We start from the raw sequence: 27,360 nt of genomic DNA, 5'->3' as shown, positions 1-27,360 counted from the left end.
GGTAAAATCTTGTGGTTTCTGTCTATAGATTGATTGATTATTTAGATTGATTTTTAAATATTACACCTGACTGACTTTCCTGGAATAAACCCCAATTGATCATGGTGTATTTTTTTTGCATGTATTGCTACATTTGATTTGCTAATGTTTTTATTACTTCTCTGTCAATGTTCACAGGAAATACAGGTCTGTAATTTTTTTTTTGTTTTACTTTTGTCCAGTTTTGGTAATGCTGGTCTCAAAAATGCATTGAGAAATGTTCCCTTCTCTTATATTTTCTGAAAGAGATTGTGCAAAATGGATGTAATTTCTTCCCGACATGATTTGGAGATCCACTGAAATAATCTGTGCTTAAGTGTTTGTTTGTTTGAGAAGGCTTGTTTTTTTGTTTTGTTTTGTTTTGTTTTTACTATTAGTTTAATTTCCTTTTTATTTATAGCTCTATTCAGGTTATCTGTTGGTTTTCTGCTTATTCCCTCTGTGTTTTCTGTTCTTCTCTCTTTCACTGCCTACTTATTCATTTTTTAGTATTCAATTTTAATTTATCTTTAGTGTTTTTGAACATATATCTCTGCATCATGATTTTAATGGTTGCTCTAGTTATCACAATCCTAAGTTATCACAATTTACAATCTTGTTTCAATATTTTTTATGACTTGAAGGAGAATGTAAAAACCTTAACACTTTTTAGGTCACTTTTCCTCCCTCACCTTTATAATATAATTATCTTAACTATCACCTGTATATTCATTGAAAATCACATCAGCCAGTGTTTTAACTTTTGCATTTAATTATCAAGATTAATTTTACAAACACAAGAGGAAAAGAATGCCATATTACATTTACCCAGATATTTGCCATCTCTGTTATTTTTTATTTATTTCTGAAATCTTTTTCAATATCTACCTTTTTCTTTGCTGAGACTTTCATTTTTCCTTCCTCCCCACCCTACCCCCAAGAGTGTTTGTAATTGCTTGCTGGAGCATTTTATGTTAGCTGCTTTAAAGTCTTCATCAGATAATTCCAACATATGTCATCTTGGCATTTGGTATCTTTTGATTATCTTTTCTTATTCCAGTTGAGGTTTTCCTAATTCTAGATATGATGAGCAATTTCCCATTATATCTTAGATATTTTATGTGATGAGACTCCAGTTCCTATTTACTTCTTTTGTAATAATATATAGTTAATCCCTTGAAGTTTAGAACATATGTCCTGGCTATCCTTCATGGACTGTGGTTCAAATGTCAATTTCGTTTTGAAAGTCTTTGCAGTACTATTTATTCTCCTCTGTCCCACTTGTGTACTACCCTGAGGCCATTTGAAACAAGGGCAGTGTTCCACACCATTATTCATTTCTTAACGCTTTTGTGATGTTGATTCTGGTTGGTTTCATGGGCTGCTCCATGGTGTGCCCTGGGACTACACACACTGATCTAAAGTATTGCTTTATCTAGCTCACTTTTTTCCTTAGTCCTTCCCTCAGTAACTAGTGAGAAGAGTTTGCCTCCGTGCTGTCATTACTCAGAGGGAGAGGCAGGATAATCAACAAAGTTCCACCCAAAAATCTCAATGGCTACTGACAAAAAGAGGGAGAGGTATGGGGGTTACCTTAGTGCAGAGAGGAGCTAGTCAACAGGGTTTTCCTCACACTCTGTGGAACTGTCATGTCCAGATGTCCAGACAGGAGTGTGGTGGATGTCATCTCTGCTTACATTCACATATCACAGAGTGGGGATGGTCAATGGGCAATTTACCACAATCTTCAAGAAGGCAGCACAAAGTAGCAGGTGGGGAGTCTTGGCTTCTGGAGAAGGGCAGGTATATTCAGAAGGGATTTATGTCCCAGGTCCTTATGTAAAGAGAGTGCGTCTTTGTGGGGTGACTTAAAAAAAAAAAGTTTGCTTGTATTATTTAACTCAGTCCTATAAGCATTTTCAAGTTAACTTTTTCTATGTATTTTAAGAATTCTAATCCTCATTTGTTTATGCTGTGTCACTTTTATTTTACATGCAAGAATAGTACTTTGATGAGCATTTTCTTCATAAGTTTAAGAACTAAACTCTCTTAATAAACTCTCTCTGAGGTCTTGGTTTTATCTTTATCATTTAAATTATCTGAGAAATAGTTACTCTCATAGTTTTCATGTCTTCTGTCATTTTATTATGCTATACATATTTTTTAAAAGATTAGTACTAGTGGTTACATATGAATATATGACATTATGTACTTCATATGTATATTAATCCAGTCACACTAAAATAAATGTATAAAATATACATTTATTACCCTACATTTGACCATTGGCATATTTGACTTTTCATGAATTATATAATTTTTGCATGTATCACACAACATTTTATATAATATATATTCATAAATTATATATTTTCTCACATGTACTTAATGTGTTAGCTTTATTTTCCTTAATTATTTGCTTGTTTTTAATTTCTAAAATTCTTAGCTTTCTACAAATATTTTCTCTCACCCATAAAAATTATATATAGCATGAATTGTTTATTTTGGAAAGAAACCTAGTAAGTTGTAGCAAAGCCTATTTCAGAAAATGCATATTAAAATTGATGACTTATGACATCTCTCATCTTCTTTGTGGAATCTAACATCTGATAAAACTTTTGCATCTGAAACAGATGGACAATCTTATGTTTTCTTATAATTCAAGGAAAGCAGGACTATGTGCTTGGCATGCAATAACCATCACAATTGACTTTCTAGGCAATGAGAATATCAGGATGAGCTATGGAATAGACAATTTGGAAAGAGCAGATTTAAAAATCAATTTAAAGAGTTTATATATTATATGTAAGAAATTACTTTCTATTTCTTATCAGCACAATGCAGCTCCTGTCTGTGGACACATAAGAAGTTTCTGACAGCGTTTGGAGATATTTCCAGCCAAAGTGAACTGCTTTCTGCTTTTCTTAACTCAGTACCTTAGCAAAGTCAAGATGACCCTATTAACATCTTTAATCCCCCATGGGCAAATATTTCAAAACTTTCTTCCTAATCATTGTTTTCTACCCATAATTTCATCATGTCATATATTAATAAGACATATGCTGATGCCCATAGGTAAAATTATATCAATGACAAAAGATTCAGGAAATCAGGAGATATTCTTTAGTATTTTTACTATTTGAGGCCGTCATCATGCAGAGGAGAGAATATTGTTATCACTGAGCTACCTCCTTTTTAAGAATGATAATATCGCTAATATATTTAGAAGAGTTCTTCAATTTTTTTTTCTTTCCAAGAGGTTTGTTCTATTTTCAGAAGTTTCTGAGTGGATTAATACCAACTTTAGGTGAAAGAAGGTTGGTATGGAAACAGTGATCTATGATGCCAGTCCTCAAGACTCTTCTGACTTTTTGGCTCACTATCTTTATGGCAAGCCACCATCTTCATGCCATTTGATCTGAAGATGAAAGGGCTAATTTATCTCCAGACATCAACACCATAGTCCAGGCAACAAGAAGAATTGTGAAGGCTAGTGATAAAAGGGACAAACTAACTAGGTCTTTCCTATTGTAAGGTGTTTAACTAAATGCCCCAACTAGAAACTTCTGCTTACATTTAACTGATTGTCACTGTGTCACATGGACAGCCCTGACTTCAAGGTAGGCTGAGAAATATTGATACCCCAACTTAATTGGGGTTCTATTTGTAAAGGGAACTAGAAGACTAGAGAATGGGAAGTTATCTAAAATATTCACCACTGTGTTCAGTAGGAGATATTTTAATTTCTTTCATATTAGGACCTCAGGAGATTTGTAGCTATTTTTTATTACAAAATTCATGTTTATGTGTGTGTATTTGTACATATAAGAAAAAGTAGCAAACACATATATACATTAACACATATATGCAATGACAACTACAAAGAAAAATATTACCATTATTCATTATGCATGGAAACTTTTGATTGACAAATTATTATTTTTTTTTTTTTTGTCATTCCTCCTTAATACTGCTTTTGGCTTCCTATCTTTTGATCATTTTATTGCAGTATCAGGGAAAAATGATAAAAATAGAATTTATACTAAGCTATTCTGTTTTCAAACACATTTGGCCATACAGGAGATTAGATCTAATACAAAATTAAGATTCAAATTATTGGCACAAGGCAAACATCCAGGAAATAATTTTCTTATGTAAGTTTAGTTTAGATCCTAAAGATAATGCAGAGTTTGAATTTAGGGGAAGGAAGTAGGTAACTGTGAGCTTATAATGTTTCTCATGACTTTGTCTACCTGAGGAAGCACATTTTGTTCCATATATTATCAAGGAAGTGGATTGACTTTGGGGTCCCTGTACTGATATTTCACTTAGTCTGCATTCTTAATTTATTTTAACAAAATAACTATGGTAAATTTATCTGGGCTTTATTTTTAGAGGTTACATATAAGGACCAAGTAAATTAGCTCAGTCTCAGAGCCTCTCAGAGGCATTCTTCTTTCCCTAGAAGTAGGATCATTTCAAAAGCCAGTGTATTTAGAGATGCCGTAAAAAAAAACAGAGGTTGGTCTTCTGAAAAGCTGAAGAAATAGTATAAACAGAGCTCTTACTTTGTTAAAAATATAAAAGAAAAAGAAACTCAAAGATCCTAACAAATATTTTTCCATGATTCCATTCCACTAATACTAAACTTAATTATTTAAATATATACATAAGTATAATGTGTTTTTGTCATGGTAAGGATTAATACCTGATATTTACAAATCAGAATTAGAATATATTCTCTATGGTATTTCTTAACTCAATACTATTTTTAGACAATGAAAATGAAACTGTATCTATAAGAACTCTAAAGCCAGGCCATATTATTCGTGTAACCGGTGTTCCTGATTTTCTCTTTACTTTTTATCTTGAGAGTCAAGTTAAATCATCATTAAGATGTCTAAAATTGTTGCAGAGTTTTTTAAGATTTATTTACTTATTTGAGAGAGAGAGATAGTACATGTGTGAGTGGGGTGGGGGCAGAGGTAATCTTCAAGCAGACTCCCCACTAAGTGTGGAGCCCCATGCAGGGCTTGACTTGGGGCCTGATCTCATGACCCATGAGATCATGACCTGAACCAAAACTAAGAGTCAGACACTTAACTGATTAAGCTCCCAGGCAACCCTGTTGCAGTTTTCTTTTTTCTTTTTCTTTTTCTTTTTTTTTTTTTAAGATTTATTTATTTATTTGACAGAGAGAGAGAGAGAGGGAGAGAGACAAGCAAGGGGAGTGGCAGTCAGGGTAGAAGCAGGCTTTCCTCTGAGCAAGGAGCCAGACACAGGGCTCAATCCCAGCACCCTGGGATCGGGACTGGAGACCAAGGCAGCCACCCAACTGATTGATCCACCCAGGTGCCCCCCGTTGCAATTTTTTTATAAGATAAATGAGTAGGATGAATTAGAGTTGCTGTTTACTGTTATTGGGTCATAAACCAATATATTCTAAATCTGCACCAGATACAATGACCACTGAACACTTAAAAAGTGGCAAGGCCAAATCCAGGTGCACTTTAGGTATAAATCAAACTTCTAAGGCCTTGTTCTAAAAAGGAATGCAAACTACCTCAGTAGTTTTTATATTTACATTTTGAAATAATAATGCTTTGGCTATATTATGTAAAATATGCTATCAAAATTACTTCAGCTCTCTTTTTTTACTTTTTAAAATGTAGTTTCTAGGAAATTGCAAATTGCGCGTGTAATTGGCATTATATTTTTATTGAATGGTGCTATTCTCAATCCTTCATTTCCTCCTTCTTTCTTTCTTCTAGTTTTCCACAGTACTGTGGACTATGAAATGGGCTAGACTCACATCAGAAGAATAGGAAGGAGGTGGGCACTGATTTCAGAAAAAGCACGCATAGGCGATGCAATTTCTATCTGGAAGCAGATTGATGACTTCCAAATTTGGCTTCCATTGTAAAAATTGCTGCTAATGTTTTCTGAACATACAGATGCTAAGGTTTCTCTCCTTGAGATTCTTATTTCAGGGCAAAGGGAAGGTTCCAGGGTTTGTATTTTTAACAAAAGCCGTGAGTAACTTTTCTGACCAGGAAAATTAGGAAACCATGAGTAGAGGGAAATACAAACACAAAGTTTTATGAGTTGATTTGAAAGCTAAATGTCATTATTATGTAACATATGTTTCCTTGCACTGACAACATCTATAAAAAATTAGGCATTGTGTGGTTTGGAGAAAGAAATTCTAGAATGACATTGTGCTCTATTCCCCTGTAAAAATAGCACTAGCTTTATGTATACTTTTATTATGACCTCACTTAAGCACAAAACAAACTCTCTCTAGTCCATGTAGTTTCCTTTGGTCCTGATTAACTAGAATAAAATAGTAGTATCATATTTAACAGAGGAAGTAGATTTTAAAAATAAAACAAGTGGTACAGAGCACTTGGAAAATAGAATTCTTGGAGGAGATTGCTGGGGATCCCCATAGTATTTTAGAAAGGGAATGAGCAAGAGTCTTGATAAAATGGTGTTGGAATCCATACCAACATGAGTGTTACTGTATACCTGTGTCATAACATTTTTATTACAGAGAATGAAAAAGGATTTTAAATTGGTATAACAAAGAAAATGAAAAATGGAAGGAAGGAAGAGAACAGAAGGGAAGGAAGGGAGGGAGCGAGGGAGGGAGAGTAGAAGGAAGGAAGGAAGGAAGGAAGGAAGGAAGGAAGGAAGGAAGGAAGGAAGGAAGAAGGCACCACTTGAGTAATAGGCAAATAAGCATGCTTTGCTGTTTGGCTACATGCATATCAGTTGCGCAGGGCAAATGAGAATAAGGGTATATGCAACACTGTTTATTAGAATACTGTTTATTTATAGACATTATTTTTTTATGATTTCCAAACCATATTGAACGTGACCTCTTCCGGATTCCCATCATCTGGTCAAGGGAGGTAAATAGAAAGATATACAGCAGGCATTTCAGCCAAATGCTAATTAACCAGGGAGAAATGTTTCATTTTCGATGAGATCCCATGCTCCAAGCAGTAGCCCATGCTTTCCGCATGTCTGCATTGTGGCCCTTCCACTGGTCATTAGCATCTCTACTCAATAGATGGGAGGGGAGAAAGTTAGATACAGTCTTGTCAGGAGTACTATACTCCTGGCAACTCTGAGGTTAGTTGTGATGGGGGAGGAATCCTAATGTCGGAGGTGGGGTGTTCAAAGACTGCTGAGCTCATTTGTTTTATAAACGACAAAATTGGTCTCCAGGGGAGCTGTGGGTCAAGGTCATATGGAGGTGGGGTGTTCAAAGACTGCTGAGCTCATTTGTTTTATAAACGACAAAATTGGTCTCCAGGGGAGCTGTGGGTCAAGGTCATATGGTAAGAGACAAATCTCTGAATCTTAGAATGGTCTTTTGTTACTTCTCTACTTGACTTCTTCTCTGTAAGACTCTAAGCTGCATCTTGCCTGGAGTTGGAGTTTTAGCACTGTCTTCTCTAATGACAAAAAATGTTTGTGTTTCCAAAATTCTGAGCTAATTTGTTATTTTACAATATGATTTCCACATGAGCACATACCAGCCAAAATACTTAAAGATGAACACTGTTCTATATGGTTGTAAAAGTAAGCTGAAATACCATGCCTAGGAGTAAGACTAACAAAACAAAACAAGTAAGACACTAGTGACTATAAAGTGCAATGTTGGAAGTCCTGGATCAAGACTCTAGCCAGCATTATCCAATAGAAATTTGTGTGATAATGAAATGTTCCTTATTTGTGCTTTCCAGTATGGTAGCCAGGAGCCATATGTGGCTATCAAGCACTTGAAATATGATTCTTTTAACTGAGGAGTTTAGAATTTTAAAATTTAACTTAATTTAAATAACCACATGTGACTAGTAGCTATCATAGCAAATGGCATGGCTCTGTTCTAGACTCTTCTAGAAAGTTTTATTGTGGCTTAAACTTTAATTTCTCAAAGAAGAAATAATGATAATTATAAAATGTTTATCCTTAAGACTAATTTTCTAAGCAACATTCTTTCTAATCATAAAGCAGTAGAGGAAAATAGTGTGAGATAGTGGAAACAATAAAACTATAATAGTGTTGAACCAAGATAGACCCACCTTCATCATTTATGATCTTGGACAAATTACTTAATTGCTCTGACACTCAGCTTCCCCCTCTGTAAAATTAAGTAAATAATGTAAATAAAAATTAAAAACAGTTTAAATTAAATAAATTACGAAGAATCTGAAGACAAGAGAGGCTAAAATGAATTGCCTGGGGATGAACAGCTTTAAGTGGACAGAGGAATTCAAACTCTTGTCTTCTGATTGTCCCCATGCAGTTTTCACACACTGGGGGGCTCCACCTTGTTCAAGGCTAGACAAATGGAAAAGAAATAGCACTGCCTCTCCTTTTGAATCGTCTTTTATTCATAGTCATTCTGCATTCTCTGGAGAAATTGAAGCACTTCCTTGGTGATAGATTTACTTAATTTTTCATCTGATTGATTTCTTAAAAACTTTACTCTTCACTGGTAACTGCCATCACCACGTGTGTTCATTTTAATTATAGCTCACAAATAGCGACCTATTTAGCCTTTTCAATTCGAGACAGTGTTACATTTTATCATGTAAGAAAAGAAATTAAGAATTCATAGAGAACAAGAATTGTGAACAATAGGCATGTGGTATAGAAAAATACTCTTCTGTTTACTAAACAACCACATCAAACACATTTTAATTTAGTCATAATTATATGCAAATGGTTTTGCTATGGGTAAAAAATGTGCAGTACTTTTAATTTGGCCCTGTGACTGTGCTAATTTCTCTGCTGAAATAATTTACACCTTTATAAAATCCCTTAACTCTGGTTTTTGATGTTACTTCTAGCAAAGATGCTTTCATTGTCTAAACATGAGATGAAACACTGCAGAACCTGACAATACTCCTATTGAATTTGAAAAATACTGAATTTCTCATCCTCAAATGACAGTGCTACGGGTGCTGAGTGCAGTTCCAAAACGAGTGATGATTAATTATCCCATGGGGACCTGTTAAGGCATTTCCCCCCTCCACCAATTTGCTTTCCAAGACTCTTGGGATAAATGATTCCACGCAAACTTTATCTCATATGGAGATATTTAAAAACTACTTGAATTTGTCCAATTTCAGGAAGCCTAAAAAATGGTGAAGCAAGAAGAAAAGCCTTTTGTTTCTTTATGTTCTGTCTGTGAAAGTTACATTTTATTTGAATTGTGACAGGGATGGTGTATGTATCTTTTATGTACCAGAACAAACAACATTGCCTTGAAATGTTTTCACATCTATTCTACATAGATTTAAAGAAAAATATTTTTCTTTATTGTAAAATTAACCTGAAAACTGAAACATTTTAAAAGGCTACTTTATTATGGAATATTTAGGCTTTATGCTGAGTTCTGTAACCATAATTCATTTGCACGGTTCTTAAAGCATCTTGATTTTATAATTTTATTTTATTTTTTATTTATTTGAGAGAGAGGGGGGAAAAAGCACAAGCAGGGGAAGGGGCAGAGGGAGAGGGAGATTAGCAAACTCCCACTGAGTGGGAAGACCCTCTCAGGGCTCCATCCCAGGACCCTGAGATCATGACCTGAACCGAATCAACCACCAGTTGCCCCAAAGCATCTTGATTTTCAGTATCAGTGACTATATCTATGCTTATGCACAACAAAAGCTGTATCTGGACAATTTTTAGAACACTGTTAACAACTGAAAATATGGGAAGAAAATGAAATGTTAAGGAAAATGGTTAAGTGGACACTCCTGGCCCACCCCAATCCTAGCAAATCGCTTTTACCATTTGATCACCATTCCCCCACCCTCACATTTGGTGGTTTGCTTCTAAGGTGCCCCTTGTGCCCCTTGTACTCTTTGGAGGACTGCCCTCCGGTTCTTAGAGCTGTTTTGCTCACATACCCAGAAAACTGGAGTGGCTAAGGGGTTTTTATCCCACAAGGGAGACCTTAGGAATGACACACAACCACCTTGCCTTGAGTCAAGACAAACTGACATGATTAAAACTCCAAAGATCTCTGCAGGATCAAGATTGCCTAAATTCCCACCCTTCCCTCATTTTCCCCTTCTTTGTATTTCTTCCCTGACTCCCTTCCTTGTTTCTCCTGGGAGCATTCTGCACTCAATCACTGGCGCATAGATCTTTGAAAACTTACCTTTGCTTAGTTCTGGTGGCTTTCAAAGAGTTTCGTAAACATTATGTTATTAACCTGCCCACATGGGCAGGTAAGCATTTGTATCCTTATACAAAGGGTCCGAGATTATGTGACTTGCTCTGGTTCACACACATGCTGAGATGGGATTGCCAGCACAGTGTTCTGCGGAGGGTGTTACTGCCTCCGGAGCAGGAAAATCGCCACCAACTCCGCTGGCCCATGTGGACTTCCTTGCCTGCCAGCGGTATACAAGTAGTTGAGGCTGCACTTGCTACACTTTATACACCACAATGGATCCACTCGGAAAATACAATTCTTTTTCTGCATGATAAAGTGCTGGCACAAGTGTTTTATTTATTGGAAGATATCTGTTACAGAAACATTGTTTTGACTCTCTGCTTTTGAAGGGACTCAGAACCTTCTGCATCAGGGCTCTGAGGTGAAGAAAAAACAAGTTGTTTTGGAAACAATAATGGAAAATCCTTCCCAAAGAAGTGAGTCCATTTCCCTATGGACACAGTAATTGGATTTGTCAAAGAAATGGTTTCATCCCCATACTTGAAGCTCAAAGCCTTTCTTGTTCTCTACTCTTCTGGGAAACAATATTTAACATATGCTAACTCCTTTATAATTATAAACTCCTGGACAATATTGGAATTACAATCATAGTAGCTGATGTATATCGTTTTCGTGAGCCATAAATTAGATTTTTATGCACAATTTCCTTGTCTTTCAAGAAACGTATTGATTAGGCATTTCTGTAGCCTCTGATTGCCCTGTGTGTGACTTGAGCAATAGTTTTTAAGAAAGCTATCCAGTCTCTTACAAAAGTTCAAAATTATATACTTTCCTCTTTGTGGAGAGAGGTACTATTTCTTCATTGTTTATGTTTTCCTTGTAGCGTTCATGAGCAGACATTAATTCCTTATAGATGATCTATCTTCTAAATCACCCAAGTTTCAATACCTCTAACAACAATTTTCTATATTTCCCAATTTTAAGATGGCAAATGACCTGTTCTCCATCTCCAAGCCACAACAGCTGCATAGACAGTCTACTGCCATCTCACTCCAATGTGCTCTCCTGTTTGATGGGTTTGCCACAGTAGATTCACAATGCAAGTGTTTCGAGCAGAGAGAAAGGAAACAGTGCCTCAGTTAAGTGCCAGCTTCATTAGCCGGAAGTTTATACTTAAAATAGATAGATACAAAGATAGAGAGTGAATTGGTAGTAATAATAATAATAATAATAATAATAATTAATAATAAATCTCTCAACAAAGCCGAAAACCATATGGTTTCACTGGAGAATCTTACCAAACATTTAAAAATGAATTAACACCATTCCTTCTAAAACGCTTCAAAAAAATCTAGGAGGCCAGCATTACCCTGATCCTAAAACCAGATAAAGACATCAGAAGAAAGCTACAGACTGATAGCCATTTTTAATATTGATGCAAAAATCCTCAAGCAAGTACTAGCAAACTGAATTCAGTAGCCTGTTAAGAGTATTATACAGCAGGATCAAGAGGGATTTATTCCAAGAATGCAAGGGTAATCCAATGTATGAAATCAGTCAATGTAATATACCACATTAATAGAATGAAAGGAAAAAAATAAAATGCATGGTTATCTCAACTGATGCAAAAAAATCATTTGACAAAATCCAATACTGTTTCATGATTAAAAACAAAACAAAACACTCAAACCAGGAATAGGTGCCAACTTTCTCAATGTGGTGAAGAGCATTTATGAAAAACCCACAACTAATAGTTTACACAATGGTGAAAAGATCAAGTATAAGACAAAGATGCTAATCCTGGATGTTCTAGACAGCAATTAGGCAAGAAAGAGAAATAAATGACTTATGAATTAGAAATAAAGAAGTAAAACTATCTCTATTTGCAGATGACATGATCTTATTGTAGAAAATTTTAAGGAGTCCTAAAGAATATCCCAAAAAAGCTATTAGAACTAATAAACAAATTTAGCAAAGTTGTAGAATACAAGATCAATATACAAAAATCAATTGTATTTCTATGTACTAGTAATGAATGAACAGTTTGAAAAATGAAGTTAAGAAAGACAATTCCAGGGGCGCCTGGGTGGCTCAGTCCTTAAGCATCTGCCTTTGGCTCAGGGCGTGATCCTGGTGTTCTGGGATCGAGCCCCACATCAGGCTCCTCCACTGGGAGCCTGCTTCTTCCTCTCCCACTCCCCCTGCTTGTGTTCCCTCTCTCGCTGGCTGTCTCTCTCTCGCTCTCTCAAATAAATAAATAAAATCATTAAAAAAAAAAAAAAGAAAGACAATTCCATTTACAATAGCATAAAAAAAAAATACTTAGGAGTAAATATAACCAAGGAGGTACTTGACTTATATAGCACAAATTATCAAATATTGCTGATAAAAGTTAAAGAAGACCTAAATAAATGGAGAGAAAGCTCATATTCATGTGTTGGAAGACTTAACATTGTTAAGATGGCATTAGTACCTAAAGCAATTTACAGATTCAATGTACAGATTCTATTAAAATCTCAATGGACGTTTTTACATAAATGGACAAGCTGATCCTAAAATTCATATGGGATTGCAGGGCACCTCAAATAGCTAAAGCAATCTTGATAAAGTAAAACAAAATTAGACTACTAACCCTTCCTAATTTCAAAACTTACATCAAGTCACAGTAATCAAAACTGTATGATACTGGCAAGAGGATAGACATATAGAGAATTAGAGTAGAATTGAGAGTCTTGAAATAAACCCATAAGTCTGTGATCAGTTGATTTTCAGCAAAGGTACTGTACCATTCTACAGAAAAAGAATAGTCTCCTCAACAAATATTTCTGGAATAACTGGTTATCCACATGCAGAAGAATTAATTGGACCTTATCTCACACCATATATAAAAACTAACTCAGAATGAATCAAAGGCCTAAATATAAGTGCTAAACTCATAGTAGAAAACATAGATGTAACTCTTCATGGAATTTGACAATGAATTCTTAGATAAGACTCAGAAGAACAAGAGATTAAAAAAAAGATAAATTTTATAAAATTATCTTTCAAAATTAAAAAAAAAATATATACACCAAAGGACACTATCAAGAAAGTGGCAAGATGACCTACAGAATGAGAGAAAATATCTGCAAATCACATATCTGATAAGGATCTAATAACGTGAACATATAAGGAACTCTCACAACTCAATAACAAAAAGGTAAACAACCCAATTGAAAAATGGCCGATGGACTTGTTCTTTAGACATTTCTCTAAAAGATATAAAAATGGCCAAAAGCACACAAAAATATGCCAATATTGTTAGTCATTAGGGAAATGCAGATCAGAACCACAGTGAGATTTCACTTTATACCCACTGGAATGGCTATAATTACAACAACAACTCCTGAAATAACGAGTGTTGCTGAATATGTAGAGAAATTGGAACATTCATGTATTGCTGGGAGAAATGTAAAATGATGCACCACTGTGGACAATAGATTACCAATTACTGTATGATCCATGAATTCCACTCCTAGGTATATACGCAAAGGAACTGATAATAGATGTTTTAAAAACTTGTGGAGGAATTCCACAAGAGAGCACTGTTCCCAACCACCAGAAAGTGGAAACAACGCAAATGTCCATCAACTGTTAGAAGCCAGGCACAAAAGGTCACATACTGTGTGATTCCATTTATACAAAATATCCAGTATAACTAAATGCATGGAGACAGAAAGGAAATTAGTGGTTTCGAGAGGCCAAAGGGAGAGGGTAATGGGGAGTGACTGCTTAATGGGTATGGGGTTTCCCCTTGGCGTGATGACAATATCTTAGAACAAATAGAGGTGATCATTGCACAACATTATGAATGTATGAAATTCCACTGAATTGTACACTTTAAAATGGTTGATTTTATGTTCTGTAACTATTACCTCAATAAAAAAAAATAGCATATCACACAGAATTCAAAAATAGCTCCCAAGATTCCCACCTCCTTGGCTGCATACTATGGACGATCCCCTCCCCTTAAGTAGTAGCAGAAACTATGAATATGATGAAATGCCGCACCTATGATTAGGTTACATTATGTGGCAAAGATGAGGAATTTTACAGATGTAATTGAAGTCTAATTAGTTGATTTTGAGTTAGTGATAAAGGAGATTATCCTGGGTGGGCCTGACCTAATTAGGCGAGCCATTCAAAAAGACAAGTTGCTGAAGCAGATGCTCTCCTATGAGCCTGGAAGAAGTAGGCCACCATATTTTAAGAGGAAGGTGTCATGTGGTAAGGACCTGAGGATGGCCTTGAGGAGCTGAGAGTGATCCCTCATCTAACACTAGCAAAAAAATGAGGACCTCGGTTTTATAGACCTAAGGAAATGAATTCTGCTGACCATCTGTGGACTTGGAAGAGAATCCTGAGCCTGAGAGTAGATAGCAGGCCTAGGCAATGCCTTGATTTCAGCCTAGTGAGGCCATGAGCAGAGGAACCGGCTAAGCTGTGCCTGGCGTCCTCCCCTTGTAACTGTGAGATAATGAATTTGTGTTGTTTTAAGCTGCTTAGTTTGTAGTAATTTGTCACACAGCAATAGAAAACTAAGATGGATAGAGAGATTTCACTGCAGTGAAGTTCTCTAATACACTCTAACTCAGTGTAAAAAGCTCCAAAGGACTAGGGAAATCTACCAGAACTTGATTAAAACACACACACACGCACACACACACACACACACACACCATACCACAATTGGTCACAGTATTTACATCGAGATGCCAAGTGGGAAAAGAAACTGAGTGCCACCTGGGCTTTGCTACTGCTGTTACTGCTCTAAATCTACTTGTATGTGACCCCTAGATCTTTCAAAGGTATGTCTTAAATATTTTTGCTTGTCTTTGTAGCTTTTGCATTCCAGGTCTTAAATATTAATATTTGTATTCTTTATTAAAAAGAATATTTTCTGTTTGCCATTGAGGATGGAGAATGGCTTTCTCTTGCATGCTGTTTGATAGTTGTCCTTTTACCATATTTGAGTGCTTATAATTCGAAGAAATGGTAGAAGAGTCAGAATTTCGTCTCACATATTCATTGAGTGTCTGACACCTGTAGAAATCTTGTTCCCAGCTTTATTTTCCCCGCACCAGGAGACACCCTGATCTTCCTCTTCCATGGAAATAACACAATTATTTTGGCTTATCTTTCCTGTTTCAGGAGCCAAAAGAAAAATTTCCCCCTAATTTCTTTCAGCTTATTTTTTTCCCTGGGTGACATCAAGAGGGCATTATCTCCCTCATTGTCCATTATTTTCAGACTGAGCTTTCCTTGTGCACACAGCTCCTACCCCACCAAAGTGGAACAGACGCTAATGGCCATGTGCTCCACCCTCAGCCAAGTGTCTGGCAGCAGCCACTAATAAAACCATCTGTGATCGGGGTGAGTCCATAGCCTGCCACTGCTGTAATTTGGGGAGGCACAGACTTTCCAGACTCCTCAGTTATTAGAGGGCCAATGGGGCCCCTGAGGCCTACAGCAACTGTGTACATAATTACATGAAAGACTTTGATGGCTCTTCCATTCACACTGGGTTGTCCTGGAGCAGGCTAATAATGTTGTTAGATAACTAAACCTAAAGGGTGAGCCGAGGACAACCGGGGCTGGAACACTTAAGCATTAGATTCTTTATTTTTTTTACACTTTTTCCTTGTGTTTTAAGTTAGGATTGTAAATAAATTGTTGGATACAATACTCAACACAGGATGGATACTGACCAAGAGAGTGTGGACTAACAAACGGAGCCTTAGTAAAAAAAAAACAGAAGAGGAGGGAATGAATATGTCATGGGCACTCATGATTTGTCACAACTTCATAGTCATTATTTCACTTAATTATCATAACATTATGTGACATGTGACAGTAATTCATAGTCTTCAGAGGAAACTCAGAGAGGTTGACTGTGGTAGATAAGATCACACAGTAATGGTAAGTGGCAGAACTGGGTTCACATCCAGGCTTCTAAGATACCAAACTCTTTGCTGTTTTAAGACATTCCAGAGTAAGCAGCAGTAACAGCTTCAAAAGTTATCACTTTTTTTAAATATGATCATTAAACTTGGATTATTTTCCCTTCCCTTCTAATCTACCATGCTCACAGATCTGAGAGATAAAAGATAAGGAACTGGGTTAACCCGGTTTCTAAGGTCTGTACAATTGCACCCTTGGGTATGTCTTCCATTCTGAACCCCTGTTGCTCCCTCAGTGTGGTGGTCTGAGCTAGACAACCTAGAGTCTGTCTTTTCTTGACCCTGAGCTAAAAGCTCTCCATCTACTCTTGTTTTCTGTCCTCTGAGTGACAGTCTGGCATCTCTGGCTCTCAAGAAGAGAGATGCCTCAGGGGTTAATGGCTTTATTAGAGCATGAGTTCCCAGTGGTCTAAACTGCACTCCCTTCTCCTCCCAGTTTTAGCTCTGGTTTAAAACTTTCCATTTCTTCTAACTTAGTTCTCATCCCCACGCCCCTGCTTCCCTGACCTAGCCAGTTGTTCCTGGTGGCAGAGAATGGGAAGGTGGAAATAGGGGGTCTTCCTCTGTAAGTCAAAGAAACATTACTCCTCATCTATACTCTTGCTGTTGTATTTCTTGGTTCTAATATCAGCAGCAGTTTCTGTTGCTTTGTATGTGTGTGCTTTTAAAAATACCCCCAGTTATTCTTTGTTCCTCTCTCCACATCTTCTTCCATGTGATGTCCTTGATCTTGTTATTTTCTAAGACTAACTGCTCAGTGGTAGGGAGGGTAGCCAATAAAGTCTATATAATTTTCATGACTGATTTTATCCCATCCCAATGAGATATTGCAGAATAGACATGCCACTTCCCATATTTTGTAGATTAAAAGAAGATCCAGAAATCCGCGACTTGCCCTGACAGTGGTTCCACGACCTCATAATAATAGATGGAAACTCTTTCTGGATTTCAGCAGTCTGATCAAGCAGTTTTGATGCTTCCTACTGCATGTTGTGTTTCTTTAATGATATGTCTATCTTTCACTAGGCTGTGAGCACACAGAATCATTTTGGACACAAAATCGTTTTGAAAACGTTTCTAAAATCAAGTATCTGTTGTGCTCCCATCACTTTTGCAACTTCGCTTGTGCAAAACCTCAGCAGATGCAGTGATTTCTGTAGGCCTCAGTTTCCTTATCTGAAGGAAATGAGCTTTAGGAAGTGATTTGTACACTGTAAAGAGATTTTTCTATGGCAGAGTTCCTCAGGCTTTAGGAGACACACAAATCACCCTGTGATCTTGTGAAAATGTAGATTCTGATTCATCCAGAGAAGTCTGCAGAGGGACCTGGGAATCTGCACTTCTAACAAACTGCCTGGGGCTATCTGTGCTGCTGGCCTGAGGACCACACCTCGAATACAGAGTAGCTAAGGTTCTTTGTTACCGCCTTTGAAATGGGTTGTCAAAATTGCTCACCACTCCAATGGGAAGAGCTGTGAGGTTTATAAAATCCTCTCTTACACATTACCTCATTTCATTCCTATTGCAGCCTGTGGAGTAGACAGGACATTTATTAATTTCACTGTTTAATGAATCAGGAACCAAAAGCATGCAGTGCCTCAGTGGCCTGGCATGTCTGGTTAGTAGCAGAGACGATGCAGAAACTGGTTTTTCTGGCTCCATATCTGGTATTCCGTTAGGTCACATTAGCATTCAACCCTATATAGAAATCTTGACCTTTATGGTGAGAATATTGTACAAATTATCTTGTTGAGAAACTATCTGTTGTAAGTCTTAGGCTAATTGAACCAGCCACCACCCAGGAAAGAAAATCAAGAATAAAACCTTGTTTGAAGGACGCTTGGGTGGTCGGTTAAGCATCTGCCTTCGGCTCAGGTCATGATCCTGGGGTCCTGGGTTTGAGTCCTGCATTGGGCTCCTTGCTTGGCAGGTAGCCTTTTTCTCCCTCTACCTGCTGCTCCCCCTGCTTGTGCTCATACATTCTCTCTCTCACACAAATAAATAAATAAAATCATTTAAAAAAATAAAAAAATAAAACCTTGTTTGAATTATGCAAGCTCATTTTCCTGGGGAGGATCCATAGCTTTAACCCTATCCTCAAAAAGTCAGTGACAAACCAAAAAGCCAGAGATTAATTAAAATGTACAAAACGGGAAATTTAGAGCATTTTTTAAAAGATGATGGAAACAAGTATTGGTGTCAAATTGCTGCATGTTCCTGATGAAAGTTTGTCTTTTAATCTAAGGAATCTGGGTATTGGGTTTGCCCAACTGGAGGGAGTGGGAGGTCCGCTGGGGAGCCTGCCTTTGGCTGTGTGCACTCTGCGTTCCTCACCTGGACACCTGCACCTTTCTCAGGTCCCCTACTGATGTAGTTCTGGAATATAGGTGAGGTTCAGTGGGGTGGAGTCCGGAGCCCATGACCAAGAAAGAATTCTTGAGGAATCTTTGGTGCAAAATGGTGGTTTATTAAAGCTCAGGGACAGGACCCGTGGGCAGAGAGAGCTGCTGCCCCGGGGTTGTGAGGAGTGGCTGATCATGTACTATGGGGTTGGGGAGGTAAGGAAAAAGGGAGGTTGAGAAAGTACTTTCATATATTAAAGAAGACTCACAGGATACCAGAGGCCTTACCATTATGAAGTTAAGGTTGTTTTTCCCTCTAGGTAGGTATTAGCGTTAAGATGGTTGGGAAATGCCACGAGCAACAGCATGTATCCCAGCCAGGAGATGGGGGTGGGGAGGTTGCAGGGTGTCAGATTTTGCTCTGTCCTCAGCTTGGCTTCTGTTCCCTCATCTCACCTCACAGAATGTCCGTAGCAGTTCAGAGATTTTCTAGACCAGGTATCCGCAGACTCTTTCCGTGAAAAGGCAGTTAGTGAATATTTTAGGCCAGATGGTGTGTGGTGCAAGTCCTCAACTGTGCTCATTGTAGCCTGAAAGCAGCCATAGATAATAAGCAAACAGGTAGGTGTGGCTGTGTTCAGATAAAATGTTATCTACAAAAGAGTGGCTGGCCAGATTTGACTGGAGGGCTGAAACATGCCAACCCCTTCTCTAGAGGAACATTTATTTACCTAGAGGCAGGGAGTGGTTGTTGTCGTGACTTTATAAATTCCCATGTCTTTTAATGAAGGGGGCAAAGCGCTCTATAGACAGAAAAGCACGTCTTAGTTGTTGAGTATTAAAGTCAGGAGAGACATCGCTTCATTGTACAGATATGAAAATATAAGGCCCAGAGAAGCTAATTGCTTGAAACAATACAACTTATAGCTGAAAGAAGCTTAGAATTTTGAGCCCCTGTCTTTTGATTATTAAACATCTTTGGCAGAAAATGACAAAGAGAATATGAAAATGATTAAAGTCATTTAAATTAAAAAATGAGTTAATACTAAACTTTCGCAACTTTGCTTTAGTTTTCATTCCGATGCATAATGTTAGAAATCATTAAATAATGAAAACCATTAGAGTTGCTAATGTTTTGTAAAACATCCCTTGGGGGGACTGTAAGCACTGGCAGAGTTCCAGGTTTTTGTCCCCAAAGCAGGACAGAAAGTCGAAGGAGCCAGATTTCTTCTTTGGGGATAGGAGTTTCTCTTAAAACTTTCAGCTGAAAATTTAAGTGGCCAGTGATCTGTAGTGAAGACATTTCTGCAATACCTCCCACATTTGTCAGTTTCTCTTGGGTAAATGTTTGCCGTTCTCCTGCCTGTCTCATATACCACTGCACACTTCATGTCTGTTTCTTAGTTTGAGCCACTGCAGGAATGTTTGTTTATTGTTAAAAATGGACCTACATGAAATCAAAACAACTTGCTGAGTTGGAAGCAAAGCAATTGCTCTACCTAGTCATGTTGCAGAAAAGACAAGAATAATAATAATAATAATAAAAACCCAAACACCCTTCTATTGTGTTCCTTTTACATGCCTAAGAAAAGGACAGAAAACATGCAATAAAGCTGATAAATTCTACGTTGACCTTTATAAAAGCATTTACTTTCCATGAAAAGTACTTGTGATTTTTAGAACCGTAACCTCTGGTAAATTGAGAATGAAGTTACTTGTTATTCTGAAATGGTGCTATGCCTGCTTGGCTCAAGTGCCACTGGTTCTGTGAATATCTTCATATTAGCTTATAGTGTTTGTTTTGTTTTGTTTTCCTTAACCCTTGTTTTAACATATCTGGCAACTTAGGAAACAGAAAGAAAAATATGTAGGCCTAAAGGACAAGTTAAAAAATGATCCCCACACCCTCACCCACCCAAGCTATCAAAAGTTCACATTCTGAAAGTTACAATCTTTACAAAGAAAAAAAAATAATTTTGATAATGGGGAACTCCTTAAGAAAATCTGAGCAGATGCCTAATTCACATATTGGAAAGAGAAAAGCCAAGCATAAAAAAGACCTAGTCTGCCAAGGTTTAAATAGCAACTCGTGCCTCTACAGCAACAATTTTCCTTGAGAAAATCTACCATATGCTTTGTATGAAGTCCATCTGCAAATGTAATACCCAGATGCTCACTCTCCCCTTCCAGAAAAGCTACATTCTGACAGCACATCTTCTCTGCTCTAGAGAATTGATAAAGGAATAGCATTTCCTCCTCTTTCTTCTTTTTTTCTTTTTAATATTTTTTTCATTTTTAAAGTAATGGAAAAAAACTATAGAAAATTTGTAAACTTCAAAAAACTGCAAAAAAGAAACAGCAGTCATTCCAAATCTCATAACCAAAAGATAACTGTGTTTGTTTTACACACGTATGATCATAATTCCTTTTCCCCATTGTAACTTGATCTTTCTATTCTTCTTCAAAATTATTTATTTTAACTGTAGAATGGTAAGATTTAGCATTTTATTTATCCTTATTAACCACGTTCTTATTGAAAATAAACCACATGTAAGTAAGCTTACAAAATCAGAGTATTAAAGAGTTCTGAATGAAATATGAATCTTCCCCTGTGATTTCTTCCTGAGAGGCCAATGCAGTTAGCGGTTAAGTGTCCTCTTTAAATCAGCCTTTGTATCCACAGGCATAAATACTGGGTGTGTATGTTTGTGTGCGCACTGGTGTGCTTATGTGGACACAAAAAGAATCAGAATACGTGCTTTTCTCTGCATCTTGATCCTTTTACTTAAACTTTACTGGAGATCTTTTTGATATAGATCTATCCCAGCCTAGTAACAGCTTCAAAATGTTTCATTTTAAGATCTGACCGTACTCAATCAATTTCCTGTCGAAGAACTTTGAGTCCCTTTAACCTACCCTCTTGCCATACTCTGACAACACTGACAAATTAAAAGAAGCCAAGAACCTTATACATGAAGGTCATAGAATATTCATTAATTATGTCCAAAAGTCTGTTACAGTATATGTGGTAAATGCAATAAAAATGCAATAATCCTGCTAAATACATTAAGCATTTTGGATCTTTGTTTAGTATTTAATTTAATTTCCTGTTTGGCCTTATTCCTTTTTTTTTTTTTTTAACATAAACATGCAAACCCAGATTTTTCAAAAGATAGGCAAATCAGGCTGCTTTCTCACCATGTAAATCAGTCATGTCTACCTTTATTTTTCGGGGAGATTTATTTGCAGTAATGCAGTTACAAGGTATCTTTTTGATTAATTTATATATTTAACAAATGAACACATGCCCATAGTTTGAAAGTCAAGCAGTGCTTTAAGATTTTGAGCAACAACAAGACCGACATTCTGCCCTGATTCTCCCCATTCCCATGTCCTGCTCATCAGAAACTACCACTTTCAATTCTTCTACATAATTCTTCTGGATTTTACTTTTTTATCCTACTAATATCAGGAGTTTACTGCCCTTGGTTGATTTATAATTTTAGACAGTGTGTCTTGAATTCCTGAACTGGAATGTGTGTGGCACACACACCCTCCCCCATACTCTAACGATAATTACATTATGGATTTAATTAAATCAGTATTTTGGGTTTTCTTTATTATGCCTGTGTACATATTGTTCATGATGACCCCAAGTAATGGACTATAATTACTTTTACTTTATTGTACAATTTCCTTTTGTTTTTCTAGGAGTTAAACATTGTTTTAATTTTTTCCCTTGCTCAGGGCATTAGGGACATTTTTTTCCATACCTTCAATAACACATGGGATAGTCTGTCAGATACTCTATCTGCTCCATTCTTTTTTAAAATTTCTCTTTCTTGATACCGTCAGACTTCCTGCTGTAATTTAGACCAGCTGTGCTCTGGGCCTCCCATGTGGCTGTTTGGTCAAAACACCCCATTGGCCATCACCTTGGAAATTTCCAAAGTTCTAGCAGGTGTGTTGCATCATGGATTCCAGTTTCCCAGATTCTATGTTTCCTCTAGTGTGATTACTGACTCCTTAGAATGAAGTGCCTCCTGTAGTGGAAAGAGTAGAGAAGGGTTATTCATTGGAAAACTTAGTGTCTCAAAAATATTTTTATTTTAGCCTCATGCTTACGAGATATGCTCTCATGAGGATCTTGTTTCCTCTTTTTAATTTATTTTACTTGATCCCTATGTATCTTGACACATGTCCTTCCATGTAGGTTTTTTTTTTTTTTTTTTTCTAATTTGCTGTCCTTAATTTTATTTGTGGATCTCCCATCAGGCAGATATCAACCTTGTGTAGATCAGTTCTCTAATTTTGTTATCATTTCTCTCTCTCTCCAGCTAATTGTCTTTTTATTTCTACTCTTTGGAAGATATCCTTAACTTTACCTTCTAATGCTTCTGTTGAATATTTGATTAATCCTATCATGATTTTAATTTCCTAGAGCCCTTCTTATCTGATTGCTCCTTTTCATGGAGCCCTCCTTTTTTTTTTTTTTTTTTTTTTTTTTTATGGGTACAATATTAACTCCTACTTCTCTGAGGTTATTAACTATTGTTCTTTTAAAAAGAGATATCCCTTCTGCCACTGGCATTGTCTCTCTTTCTTTGAATTTTATCCTTAGTTATCTTGGTCTCTGCTTTTCACGATGGAGGCTTTCTCCAAATATGTGATCTTTCTGTTCATTCGTATTTAAAAATAAGGTGTTAAAAAGTTGATGGCAGAGTTTGTGGGCTGGTAACCTCCCCTGTAGGGTGATTGGCTGGCTTTTTCTTGGCAGCTTCCAAAATGTCAGCATCTGAATGTCACTTCTCTGGGATCTTTCTGTTTCTCAGATGAAGGAGCTTCTAATGTCCTCCAGGACAGAGTGTGATAGGTAGTGTGCGGGATATTAGTTTCTGGATAATGAGCAGAGGCAGAGGGCTTGGGGGGAGATGGAGAAGTGGTACCTATTCCCATTCAGTTTGCATTTTCACTAAATACTTCTGTTTGTATTTTAGCCTCTCACTGCCTCCCTTCCCTATGCCTCATGTCCCCAGTTACTGAGTCTTTGAAGTCTCCTTTCTTCCACAAAAGATTGAGGAGGAACGCGGTCTGATTGCACCCACACCTTTGGATGTACCTCACTCCTCCAATTCCTGAGCTTTTCAAGGGTTCTGGAAGTTCAACAAGCTGATCTCTCATCAGAATCTCCTCTGGATACTTAGTTTCACCTTCACTACTTTGCTAGATCATGTATTTTTCCTCCATTTTCTATTTTCCAAAATGAGTTGATACCACTTATATATTGTCATTTCCTGTCTTATTTCTTTGCCTTTATGGATTAATGCTTTTCTTATGCCTTGCAGTCATCTAAGTGTGTTTGATTTCAGGCAAGGATGAAGATAAACATGTGTTCAATCCACTATGTTTTATTATTAGATTTAAATAAATGTAAATTTTTCTTTTTCTTTTCTTCTTCTTTTATTTTTGGTAGCATAATTCCTAAAATAACATAATGAACTACTTCATATGGGCTTAGGAAAATATATTTGGAGATTTAGCTTGGGAATTTGTTTCTGGTTTAAAAGATAAGATTCATTTATACAAAAAATAATTTCATTTCATTCATTAGCATATGTCCACAGACATGGCGAAGCTTAATGCTGAAAAAATTACTTAGATGCAACTTGGTTTTATGAGTTACCAAATAGAAAAGTATAAATGGCCTTATTATTCTGTCAGTACAGATGCTGTACTGCTTCAGATCATAGTTTTTGCACAATGGGAGGTATTTGAAGGTTGTTTTTCTCACTGATGGCCCTGCATAGATTGATTCAGAGATAATGTACTGGTGAAGACATGATATGTGGTTTCAGGGCAGTGGGAATGAGAGCAAAATTTCTGATTAAAGCCTTTTGAATAATTCTTGCTCGAGGCTCTATATCCCATTTGCTGTGAATTGTATATGTTCAAACTCTGAAATATGTCAAAGCAAACAATGAAGATTAAAAAACCCTGACTTCCCTAGAGAAGGACGGTACTCTCAAACCGTTCTTGGCTTTCTTCCACTGAGATTGTCAAAAACATTTCTGGTTGGGCCATTAAGGGGCACACTGTGCTTGGGACACCGTGCCCTGTCCTTCCTGGCATAGTCAGGAGGGCCACACTTAGCATTCGGGGCAGCCTATAATGTTCTCTGACAAGAATTCTGGAAAAGGAAAGTCAGAAAGAGTGGAGTTCGAGTCCCATTTTTATCATGTATGTTTGTAATGTTGAGCAGATCATGAATCTTCGCCCAGCTCTTCAGATTCTAGAATAATAAAGGCATCAATATCCACAAGGATTTTATGAAGGTGAAATGAAGTCACACGTAAAAATATCCCAAAGTACTGGCACTTGGGATACACTGCATGCTCTGTGCTTTGTGCTTTTCTTCATCCCTTCCTCACATCAAGGTTAAGCCTCCATGGAGATGAAGTATCATTCACTTTGATTTATGTGAGTGGAGCCTAGGCAGGGGGAAAAAGGCAATTGTCACATTTCATAGTCAGTCAAAGAGGTTTATGTGCGCTTCAGTAGGCCATGACTATGCTGAAACATGTGTCATGTTTGTCTTTAAATCGCCAACAAAGCACCATAGAGTATGGGTAGGTACGCACTAGGTGTTTGTTGAATTGAACTTGTTACTATGTTGTGATAACCCTGATTCAAGGGAGAGACTGTGTAGCCTAGTGGTTAAATGTGGGGCTCAGGTGTGACCCACACCAGGGTTCACGTGCCAGCTGCCCTCTCTACTAGTTCGGTGATTTGTGCAAGTCATTAAATTGCTCTGCCCCTTATTTTCCACAGCTCCGCTCTCCTGGGGACACCGTAGCACCCCGCCGGCACGCACACCCCTTCCAGGGCAGAGTGGGGCGAGGTGCATGAGGCCCTTGCCTCGGTCGCAGAATTTAAGGGATTGCCAAAGAACTCAGTAATCGAGATAAATAATATCTTAGTGCAATATTTTTCAAAATTAAAATGCAAAAGAATCCATGATGAACAAAATGTGAAAGTTTTAAATAAAAATGATAATCAGTAACAGTGCCATGTGGAATCGTATTGGGGCCTAAGGCAAGTGGAGAAATGAGGAAGCCTGCTTACATCTTTATTTAAAATTTTTATATTTTCCTCATGATGGTTTTTTTTACATTAATTTTGACTTCTCTTTAAAAATGTGTTCAAATACCTTCTCTCTTGGTTACTGAGATGTTTGGGGCCCTCTTCAATTTTGTGCATGAGATGAGAACTCATTCTCCACCACCCTGGTCCATTCCCTGGTTCTTTGTCTATCTCTATACATACATATGTGTGTGCACATTTACACAACACTTAAAAGTAGACTATTTGAAACTTCTTTATAGCTTCCATTTATCTGAAATCTGTATATTAAATAACCATATTTAAGTGGAGAATAGAGTTGCCATTACCTTAGAAACTCCCGGTGCCAGAAAAATGGCTAACATGCTCATGCTGGTGTTTTGAAACGTAACACCAAAAGATAGATCTTTAGGTGAGTAAATAAGTAGCCCACACTGTGAGTTGGCTCAGAAGGAGCATTTACGTTTTTAAGAATACCCATCCTATGGCTGCTTATAATTTCCTTTTAAATACATAGATTTTGAAGCCATAATAACATTCTTCTTCTCTATAGTCTGATTTTTAAAGTTTTATTCTTGGCAGAATTTGTTCCCAGTAACTCAGTTCTAATACCCATGGTGCACTAAATGACGAAGTTCTTACAGGAGACTGATAAGCACGTGTATGAGAGAACCTGACCGCCCGCTGAATTAGCCTGGCAATGCTGATAACGCCGCACTGTGGTATATGACGTTTGATAGAAAAAGAGGAATAGGGAGGAAAAAAAAAAAATCAATGCCACAACTTTCTTTCTGGAAGACTTGCTTACATGCTATATATTTAGTCTTGTCATAGGAAGTGGGTGTTGATCAAGATATTTTAGGAAAAGCTTAACTTTCTGCAGCTATATTGTAAGCTTTTGAATATTTTCTTATTCAAATAAATAGTAAGGGAAGAGATCAGCTAGCTTTTTCCACTGCTGCTATTTTATTTTATTTTATTTTATTTTATTTTATTTTATTTTATTTATTTTACTGATTTTGGTGAATAGCATCATTTAGGTGGCACCTTTGTGTTTCTGTAACGGTGCCCCTTTTACATTCAGAAAAGCTAGGTGAGAAGCCTGACAATGTGCGAACAAGGGTAGAGAAACTGCTGGTCCATAGTGAAATGAAACAGCTAGACTTTCCAAAAGCTCAGGGCTTACACATCAAACCGTGCTGTTGGAGCATCTGAGGTATTTGAGGATGATTTTTTCCGATTCATGCTTTAGATAGATAGTCCACACACAGTACTCTCTGAAAGGCTTTCTGTCAAATGGTGACGTGTAGCAACATCTACATGTCTTCCTTGGAAAAGGTGCTCTTTCCTTTCTCCTACTTGGAAGATTTTCAGGGAAGGTCTCGTCTTCTCAGGTTCTTCTCCACTGTTCGCATGGAAGGTTTGATACTCTCTGAAAGAGCTTAATTTTGAATATCACTTGGTGGAAGCCTCAATCACATGAACCTGTACCCATGCAACTTTGTCTGAGTTAATGGTTTGTTGCTACCTATCCAGGTCTTTCATTTGTAAGGTTGTTTTAGATATCCATGTATATATTACCAGAATATCACAATACATGAGCATTCCTAAATATAATTTATCAAAGGACTATGTTATTCTCCTCTTATGATCATCTTGAAATATTGAGCCAAAGATC

At 37.0% G+C, this 27,360-nt stretch overlaps 1 protein-coding gene across 1 annotated transcript in view; it reads left to right on the top strand.

Moving 5' to 3' along the window:
* Positions 1-27,360, top strand: part of ZNF385D (zinc finger protein 385D) — an 855,124-nt gene that overhangs the window by 517,267 nt on the left and 310,497 nt on the right. The gene's annotated exons all lie outside the window — the stretch shown is intronic.

Source organism: Ursus arctos, unplaced genomic scaffold, assembly GCF_023065955.2.
Source record: "Ursus arctos isolate Adak ecotype North America unplaced genomic scaffold, UrsArc2.0 scaffold_20, whole genome shotgun sequence".
In the NCBI taxonomy this organism is placed as follows: domain Eukaryota; kingdom Metazoa; phylum Chordata; class Mammalia; order Carnivora; family Ursidae; genus Ursus; species Ursus arctos.
The sequence above is the reverse complement of the archived record's forward strand: the minus strand, read 5'-3'. Positions and strand labels throughout refer to the sequence as shown.